Here is a 10,545-nt window from a genome sequence, read left to right as displayed (position 1 = left end):
ATAATCTGGCTCTTGCTCACTTCTACAACTTCCCGGGAAGCAGCACGGGAAGTTTTTCTCACCCTTCTGACTGGCCTCCTTTCTGCCGTGCACTGAGCTCTTTCTAGTCTGTAGCAGAGCCTGGTAGTTGGCCCCCAAAATTTCTCCATTTTATTCATAGTAATAGACATGGATACTATGAACAAAGACTGTATTTTCCAGCCTTCCTTGTAGCCATGTAATAGGGCTGGATGATGGGATATAAGCAATATATCATGTGACACACTTGTAAAAACATCCTTAAGAGATAGTTGGTGTATACCTTCAATGATGCTTTTCCTTTATCCTGTACCCTGGAATACAGATGTGATGGCTTGGAGCTCTAGCTGCCTATTTCTGTCTCATGCAAGTTCTCTCATTCTAGAGATGGCAAAACTAAACTGGTGGAAACCAGGATCCCTGAGGACTTTGTAGATCAGAGCACCATGCCAGCCCTGCACTTGTAAATGTCTATCTTATTAAAGCCATTATTTTTGGGTCTCTTGTTCTCAACTGAACTTCATCTTACCTGCTACTGTGCCTCAGGGCCTTTGCACTTGCTTTCTTTTCTTCTTTTTCTCCTGGGATGTGGTTTTTCTGTCTTGTATGTATCATTCTCATCCTTCAGGTTAACCCAAGTATTTCTGACAGCACTTCCCTGGCCACCCTATCTAAAACAGCTCCCTTTCCCATTTAGTCTCCATCAGTCATGTGACCCTCCATCTTTTTAATAGCATTTATAATTTATTATCTTTTTTTTTTTTTTTTTTTGAGATGAAGTCTTGCTTTGTTGCCAGACTGGAGTGCAGTGGTGCAATCTCAGCTCACTGCAACCTCTACCTCCCAGGTTCAAGCGATTCCCCTGCCTCAACTTCCCGAGTAGCTGGGACTACAGGCACATACCACCATGCCCAGCTAATTTTTTGGTTTTTAGTAGACACGGGGTTTCACCATGTTGGCCAGGATGGTCTCAATCTCCTGACGTTGTGATCTGCCCGCCTTGGCCTCCCAAAGTGCTGGGATTACAGGTGTGAAGCACTGCACTTAGCTATCTTTTTTATTCATTCTTTATTTTCTGTCTCCCTTCACCCTATAAAAATATAAACTATACCTTTTTGTTCACTGCTTTATCCTTCATACATGATGGGCATTAGATAAGTGCTGTTAAATTAGTAAATGAATGAACAAAATTCTCATCCACGATTAGCTAGACTTTTTTTTATAATAAATGAGTAAATGTCAAAAGATTTCCTTAACACAAAATTTGTAAAATCCAATCTTGGAAAAAGGAAAAACGGTGCTCAACTAATAGGATATTCCTAGCCTCCAACTTAATGAAGATGTGTACCTTTTTCTGGGAAATCTGTAAGGCTTTTTTAAAAAAAAAAAGAAAAAAAGCTTAATTGGTGAAGTAGACTGGCAAATTAAAGAGCACTGCGATATATCCAGGGCAAAAAATCACACTAAAAGGACTTTGATTTATAACTTACTAGACCTCAGTTTCTTCATCTGAAATGCATGTAAGAATCTTAAGATTTGAGTGGTAATATTATAAAATTTTAAAGCTTAATTGTAAGCCCAACTTACAAGTAACAAAACATGTTAAACATTAATTTAGTCTTTAGGCATTATTTTAACAAGTGACTATTTCTTGATAATACTGGCAAGGGTTCAGAGAAGCAGGGCTGCTTATATTGCTGAGAGTATATGTTGGCAGCACTTTTCTAGAGTATAGTTTGGCTAATCTATCAAAGGCCGTGAGCCTGTGCATTTGACCCAGCAGTTCTTTTAGACATGTGTCATAAGCAGGCTGGGTGCAGTGGGGAAGGCCAAGGTGGAAGGATCACCTGAGGCCAGGAGTTTGAGACCAGCCTGGCCAATATGGTGAAACCCCATCTCTACTAAATTAAAAAAAAAAAAATAGCTGGGTACAGTGGTGCACATCTATAGTCCCAGCTACTTGGGAGGCTGAGGCAAGAGAATCACTTGAATCTGGAAGGCGGAGGTTGCAGTGAGCCAAGATGGTGCCACTGCAGTCCAGCCTGGGTGACAGAGCAAGACTCCGTCTAAAACAAAACAAAAGGCCAGGCAGGGCATGGTGGCTCACACCTCTAATGCCAGCACTTTGGAAGTCTGAGGCGGGGGGGGGGGGGGGGGGGGGGGGGATCACCTGAGGGCAAGAGTTCAAGACCAGCCTAGCCAAAATGGCAAGACCCTGTCTCTACTAAAAATACAAAAATTAGCTGGGCCTGCTGGCAGGTTCCTGTAGTTCCAGCTATTTGGGAGGCTGAGGCAGGAGAATCACTTGAACCCAGGAGGCAGAGGTTGTAGTGAGCTGAGATTGTGCCACTCCACTCAAGCCTAGGTGACAGGTGAGACTCCATCTCAAAAAAAAAAAAAATGTATTACAAGCAAATAAGGATGTGTTTAAGAAGTTAATTGCAAGAGTGTTCTTTACTGCATCATTTATTAGGAGATTTAAGCAACATCCCTACGGTGAACAGTATTCAGCCATTTAAAATGATATGGAGGAAATTTTATTGACATGATACACTGTTAAGAACAAAGAAAAAGTGTTAAAATACAAATGTTGTATAATTTGTAAGTCTCACAAAGATCATCTAACAATATGCATGACATGTTAAGTCAACCTTGCAAAAGTAACTATCTTTTCATTATTTTTATCTCAGCTACTGTTATAGGAGCATTTTATATTGACTGAGGATCTTTATTAAAACTTCTCTTCAGCCTTTTGTGAAATCTTATGATGACTATAGTGACGCGGTATCAAACATAAAACCAGAATATGTTTATGCTCAAATATTTCAAGCAATATTTGATGCTTGAAATACCAAAGTGACAATGAAAATTAAAGAAATTTGGATAGCTCCTTAGAGTTATTTAATTGTATTTCAGATATGAACATAAAGTATGTTTTTAATATTACCACGTTTGAGAATAACAGAATAAATGCCTACTCATCTTAATAAGATGTTCTGACTCAGTATTCATTTGCCATTCATTATTCAAATATACCTGAATCTCAGTTATGTGCCAGGCACTGTTTTGTCTCTGAGACAGGAAAAACCAAACTTTTTCCCTGTTCTCACATACTACTCAATCAATAATACTTCTGTAGCAAGATGGGATGGGATAGTGGCCCCTCCCTAGCCCCACCCACACCAAACAAACAATCAGTTCTCTAGCATACATCAGCTGGGTGTCAATTCTATTCAGTTCTGACACCCTCTACCTGGAGGCGACATCAGATCCCACAGATTGAGGGCTCAGTTGTGAAAGACTGCCTCCCACTACTTCAAGTGCCAGCCGCAAGTAGCAGGTTGTCACCTATATTCCTGACCAAGTTATAAATCGGGATTTCCATGACCCCTTCCTCAGGTTCAGCTAGTTCATTAGAGTGGCTCACAGAAGTCAAAGAAACACTTTACTTGCATTTACCTATTTATTATAAAGGATTTTACAAAGGATACAGGTGAACAGCTAGATGGAAGAGCAGTCTGCCCACCTCCCATACCTTGCCCTATCCATAGGTAGGGAGAAGAGGTGTGGCAATTCCATGCCCTCTCCAAGCAGGCCGGCTTCCAGGAACCTCCAAGTGTTCAGCTCTCTGGAAGCTTTCTGAACCATGCCTGTCCTTTTGGGTTTTTATGGATACTTCATTATGTAGGCATGAGTGCTTACATTATTGGTCACTAGTGAGCAAATAACCTTTAGCGCCTTCTCCTCTCCTTCAAGGTGAGGAGTCAGCTGAAAATTCTAATTCCCTAATCACATGATTAGCTTCCCGGGCAACCAGCCCCCATCCTGAGGCTATCCAAGAGCCCATCAAGAGTCACCTCGTGAGAACAAAAAATTCTCCTATCATCCAGGAAATTCCAAGGGGTTAGGAACTCTGTCAGGTACCAAGGGTCAAAGACTGAATAGAACAAAAGATTGTCCTAGTGCCCATATCTAGAAGAGTTTTAGGACCTCTGTGCTAGGAAACAGATGAAAACTGAAAAATACAGAAAATAGATCCATATATAATCTTATTGTAGCCATATTATTTCATTTAGTTCTCAAGAAAACTGTGATGTCGATATAATAGTGTAATTTTTTTCATTTTCTTGTATGCTACATGCATTTAGCAGGTATCATTTAAACTTGTGAACCACATTTTCCCAATATATTTTTGGGGGGTTTTAAAAATATATATTTCTTTAAATAGCCTTGTCCATATATTGAATTTCTATTACTCATCACCTTTGGAATTGATCACAGCATTATTAAAGCCACTTCATATTCTCAACTGAACATTAAAGATGCTTTTACTCTTCCAGTGCTTTCCTGGGTCACTATCATCTATAAAAATAGGTAGCCTAAAAAGAGAAGCCAAATAAATGAGATAACCAGTGAAAAGAATATAAGATCCTTGGAATCTAAAAAGTGGCTGTAACCAGTCAGCATAAGAAAACCTGTAACAACAGCAATTAGAGATAAGAGTCAATATTGGCCTGAAAATAATTATAGTTACCACTTAGTTTAGCATCTGCTGAATGGCAAGCACCATAATTACATGATTTCACTCAATCTTTATGACATTTCTATGAGATAGGTGATATTTGCATTTTACAGATGAGGAAATGGAGGTGGAGGTTGCCATGAGCTGAAACCGCACCATTGCACTCCAGCCTCGGCAACAAGAGGGAAACTTCATCTTAGAAAGAAAAAAGTAACTCTGACATAGTTTGGCCACAGGATATATTTTTTAAATGTTACACATTAATCAAATGAATAAATACGGAGAACCTAGGTAGATGATGAAAATTCTGATTCAACTATTGAGTTCCTATTATGCACCAGCCTCACAGATTATATTGTATTCTTGGGAGAGGGCCTCTTGGTTGTAAGTGATTATACACTACTGTTTCTCAATCTGGAGTACTATAGGAGCACCTTTCATATAATATTTGTGGATACTCAATGTGATAAACTATTTTTCTTATAAAATTACCCTAATGGGTAAAAATTTAAACCAGGAGTAAACTTACATTTTTAGCTCTATTTTATCTATAAACTAGAAAAAATTAGGAATGAAATAAAACTAAAATATTTTAAGTTAACTACATTAATGAAAAGTTTTTTGCTAAGCCCAAATCATCATTAGAAATACAGCACAGTTTATTTGAATTTGAGATACTTATGTTGCTATGTAATAACTCAATTTTTCTAACAGTTTTCTCTGTTATAACTTTTTGAAACCTTTGTTCCAGAAGCAAGCAATTATAATATTTGACCTTTACCTGGCATAAATGGATCATTAATTTACTTATTCTTTACTGTAGTCCAGGGTAATTTTAAGTTATATAGTCTGGCTCCAACTCCATTATAAGCAAACAAAAACATGGGCATTCAAGTCAAAGTATTTGTTTATATAATGGTGTTTTTTTAATCCAAAACAGTCATGTTAATTTTTAGATTGCTTTTGAAATAAAAGTACAAAACGAAAGATTTTTTGTGAGAACTCACAAATAACCAAAGAATGTGTTAGTGAGCCATCAGAGATTTAAGACGCAAGGTTATGAGCATAAGGGTTTTGAATAGCTAAGATCTGGAATTTTATCTAACTGAAACACATGCAAGCTTGAGTGCCCTTGGAAAAAAATGCAATATTTTAAAAATTACTTCTGCAAACCTCAGTTTTGCTGCCTAAAAATTGTACATAGAAATATGACTGCCTTTCAGGATTTCGTAAAAATTTTATCAGATGACATAAGCAAATGCTTAGCATAGTGTATGGAATGAACCAACCACTTAATAAATAGTTGCAATCATGATGGTGATGACGATAATAGCTTTACATGAAAACCACATGTAATCTAAGAATTTTAAATAAAAAGAATAATTACTAATGAGGCATCTGAAAGGGAAAATGCAAGAAAATAATAGACTGTGTAGATAGCCATTTAAAAAACAACAACAAATAGAGATGTGCTAGCTAGTTAAGTTAAATACTTTCTGTCGAGAACTGAAAAATAAATCAGGTAAGGTAGGGAGATAAAACATATTCCTAAATGAGTGTCAACTAGTAATCCTGTTTTATTTTGCTGCCATAAAAATATTTTTAAATCGCTTTAAAAAATAATCATGTTAACTAATCTTGAGTTTATGTGATGGCATGCATCCCTTTCACAATTACTGAGAGGGTTTTAAAAGACCCGTCACTTTTTAAAGACATTGTTTAGTAGAAGATAGTTACCAAATATTTACAATCGCTCTTAAACTTTTTTTTTCTGGTACAGAGTATCGTTCTGTTGCCCAGGTGGGAGTGCAGTAGCACAATCTCAACTCACTGCAACCTCCACCTCTCCAGTGCAAGTGATTCTCCTGCCTCAGCCTCCCGAGTAGCTGGGACTACAGGTGCATGCCACCACACCCAGCTAGTGTTTGTATTTTTGTATTTTTAGTTTGTTTTACCGTGTTAGCCAGGATGGTTTCCATCTCTTGACCTTGTGATCCACCCGCCTCGGCCTCCCAAAGTTGGGATTACAGGCATGAGCCAGCACACTGGCCCAACCTTACATTTTTAATATGATTCCCAACTCTAAAGTAGTTAGAATCGATAGTCATAATTAGATTTTTTTTAAAACACTGCCTATTATAGAAGTAAACACCACATTTTATAAAACACTACTTCATCAGCAAGAGTAAGATTCGTTTTCTGTTAGCTTTTAGGTTATAAAATTTGCTAGAGCCGCCATAACTTGGGTGAAGAGATCTGGAGGAATATTATCCCCAAACCTCTTCTTTTCTTCTAATTAGCCTGCAATTAGGAAACAACTCTTCATAAACATAACCCATATAAGTGACTATATAACAGTTAAATGGCAAAATCCAAAGAAACAGCCAATTGATCTTTTACAAATTCAGCAGCTGCCACTGAGGAAACAGGTGATAATGTAGCACAAAAAGATATCATAAAACACAAGAATTCTAAATACTTAGTAAGGAAGACCTTTTTGAAAGCCTTATCCTGGAAACTAATCTCTTCCTGCTAAAAACCAGGGAATCTTGGAATCTTACTAAAAACAAAAAACATCTCTTATGATAATAGCAGAGGGAAGATAAAATCTGTTTTGAATGAACCAACAGCAACAGACGTATTTATTATACTTTTTTTTTTAATTTATAAGGAAAAAAGATTTAATTGGATCACAATTCTGCAGGCTGTACAGGAAGCATGCATGAGAATCTGCCTGGCTTCTGATGAGGGCTTCAGGAAGCTTACAATCATGGTGGAAGGTCAAGGGTGAGCAGGCATCTCAATGGCAGAGTGGGAGCAAGAGAGAGCTATTACACTTCTTTACTTAAGTTAAATAATTGGAATAACTTTGCCTAGTTTATTATATAAACAAAAATTACAAAAAGGGAATGAAGGAGGGAGAGGGGAAGGAAAGAAAAAAGAAAGGAAAAAGGAACAAGGAAAGGAAATGAAATCCTTAGTGTACTGGCAAGTATTCTGTTAAAAAGAAAAAGATTTCATTGTAATGCTCTGAATTAAGAGGTTTCGTTATTGCCAAATTTGTTTCTTTTTTTCTTTTTCTTTTCTTTTTTTTTTTTTGAGACAGGGTCTCACTCTGTCACCCAGCCTAGAATACAGTGTGGTACAATCAGAGCTCACTGCAGCCTCCAACTCCGGGGTTCAAGTGATCCTCCTACCTCAGCCTTCAGAGTAGATGGGACTACAGGCATGCACCAGCACATCCAGCTAACTTTAAAAATTGTTTTTGTAGTGGCAGGGTCTCACTATGGTGCCCAGGCTGGTCTCAAACTCCTGGGTTCAAGAGATCCTCCCACCTTGGCCTCCCAAAGTACTGGAATTACAGGTGTTAGCTACTGTGCCCAGCCTGTTCTTATGTTAATGTGTTAATATATGTGTACCTAAGTAACTTAGTTCTTTTTTATTGAAGATTTTTAATTAATATCTCATAAAACCACAAGCTATCTAACTACATTTGATGAAGATACTGTACTTTAAAGGCTGAATTCTGAATACCGAAGAAACTTAGTTCTTTTTTATTGAAGATTTTAATTAATATCACATAAAACCACTACATTTGATGAAGATACTGTACTTTAAAGGCTGAATTCCTGTACACAGGGATTGAGAATTCCCTACCACAACTTTGTTATGATAAATTGACATAAGGCCAGGCATGGTTGCTCACACCTGTAATCCCAGCACTTTGGGAGGCCTAGGCAGGAGGATCACTTGAGTACAGGAGTTTGAGACCAGCCTGGGCAATCTAGTGAAACCTCCTCTAAAAAAGGGGGTTTGACACAGGATATAAATTTGATATCACAGATGTTTTTAACAGGACCAAATAAGATATTTATCTTACCCTTTTAGGACTGAGGTTTTTGCCAGTACATTAGGCAAGGACTGGCTAACACTTAATATCATAATAGGTACAGCAGAATCTTATTGATGCATTTATAATATAATCTTGATTGGGAGTTTTCCCATTGCCCCATAATTATGATTATGTCCCAAAACTGAGAATAAAATACATAAATACTTCACATTCTAAGTTAAAATAACTTTGAATAACCCCATAGTATTAGCCAAGTAGTGTCACAACCATACCTGTCACCACCACCACTACCTCACCACCACCACTCCTACTCACCCATCATTAAAGAAATGGTAGGCCTGAGAGAAAAGAAAGAGGCCCCTTGGAGAATCAGTCTGTGGACAGGACTCTTCCCAGTATGTAATTGGAGTCGGGTTTGCCTGAAGAGAATCACATCTAAAGATTGGCATTACCAAAATAAGAAGAAATATATTTTCTCTGTTGGGTATTTGCTTGGCCCGAGGACTTGCTGAGTTCCTGGAGCTTTATGAGTAGAGGAAAGAGAATTTGCAAGAGGTGATAGACTAAGAGAGGCCAGGACAGCAAGAAAGTGGCCTTCGTGCACATTATTCAGTATGTTGAGAATAATGGAGATGCTCATGGGTGGTATGAACACCAGGGAAAGTAGGTGAGCTTCAGCCATTTTGTCACTATGCAGGCTGGCCTCAGCAAGAGGGAATCTCTGCAGCGAGAGAAATTAAAGAGGTTCAGTAAACTGGATTCAGATGACCAACATCAGGAAACTGCATAATGGAACGCCCCTGCAGGCTCCCTCAAGCCTCATTATAGATCTAGCTTTTTGATACTGTCACACAGAGATCATCAAAATCCAGTTAATGAGAATTGCATCCTTATCCAGTTAAGTAAGAAAATAATCGCCCCTTTCGCTGTACTTGGGCTGGGGAGAGGGTGGGGGAGAGAAGTGAACAGAGCTTTGAATTGAGCTGGAGATTGAAGCTTTAAAGTTAACAACATGATTTTTTTTTTTTTTTTTTTTTTTTTTTTTTGAGACAGGGTTTCTCCGTGTTAGTCAGGATGGTCTCGAAGTCCTGATCTCAGGTGATCTGCCCGTCTCGGCCTCCCAAAGTGCTGGGATTACAGGCCTGAGCCACCGCGCCCAGGCCAACAACATGATTCTTTAATATTATATTGTAACAAAAATAAATAAGATCAGACTCAAAAAAAATATTATATTGTGATTGTTCTACTACCTTTAAATAACTGAAAAATCAGAGAATCTATGTAGGATATCATTAAAGGAGCCATTCCTCTTTTTTTTATTTGCCTGTGGGTAACAATATCAGGATTGAATGACAGAGCTGCCTGTCTTTGTAATGGGTAGCAAATGCAAAAAGGAGCAGGATTTTTTAGTAAACCAGACAAATACTTAATAACATGTATGCTTACATTATATAGTTCATTTCAAAATGTACTCTCAGTCTTTCTTTATCAACTTCTTTGGGGAACTTTATAAAGTTCTGCAATCGAAAACATCCTGGGAAGAATTTTAAAGGAATATCTACAATTAACAGTTTTGGTGAAGATTCTGATGTTCAGACAGAACAGGCTAGGTAAGCAACCCCCTTTGCAAAATGCTATTCTTAAAAATTTTGCTCCTTTTTGCATTTGCCACCCATTAGAGAGACAGGCACCTATGTCATTCAATCCAGATATTGTCACTCAGTCTTAGATTTCAAACAGGAAACTGGGATTAAAGAGTAACTGAATCTGAATTACTGCTTTACTTTTAGCATTGGCCTTGCTGAAGTTTTAAAATCAAACAGAATTTCACAGAATTTTAGATCAGTACCTTCACTACTAATTAATTAAATGAATATAATTTCACCCAGAAAAAAAGCACAGAGTAAATCTAAAACTTGTATTTAATATGATTTAAGATTTAATCTTCCAGGTGAATATTGAATTTCATTGATATTTGGTGCAATAACATCTAGCATATACTTAGTCAAACCTTTTAACCATCTCACTCTATACAGTGTGAAGCATGAAAAACTGTTTTTCATTTGTTTGTTTTATTGGTGAGGGAATAATACAAGTGATTGCTTTTCAATTTCAGATCTGGATACAAAGAATTGGATCCTACTTTTATATG

This window comes from Callithrix jacchus, chromosome 9 (genome assembly GCF_049354715.1).
Source record: "Callithrix jacchus isolate 240 chromosome 9, calJac240_pri, whole genome shotgun sequence".
NCBI lineage: Eukaryota > Metazoa > Chordata > Mammalia > Primates > Cebidae > Callithrix > Callithrix jacchus.
Note: the sequence above shows the minus strand (reverse complement) of the source record.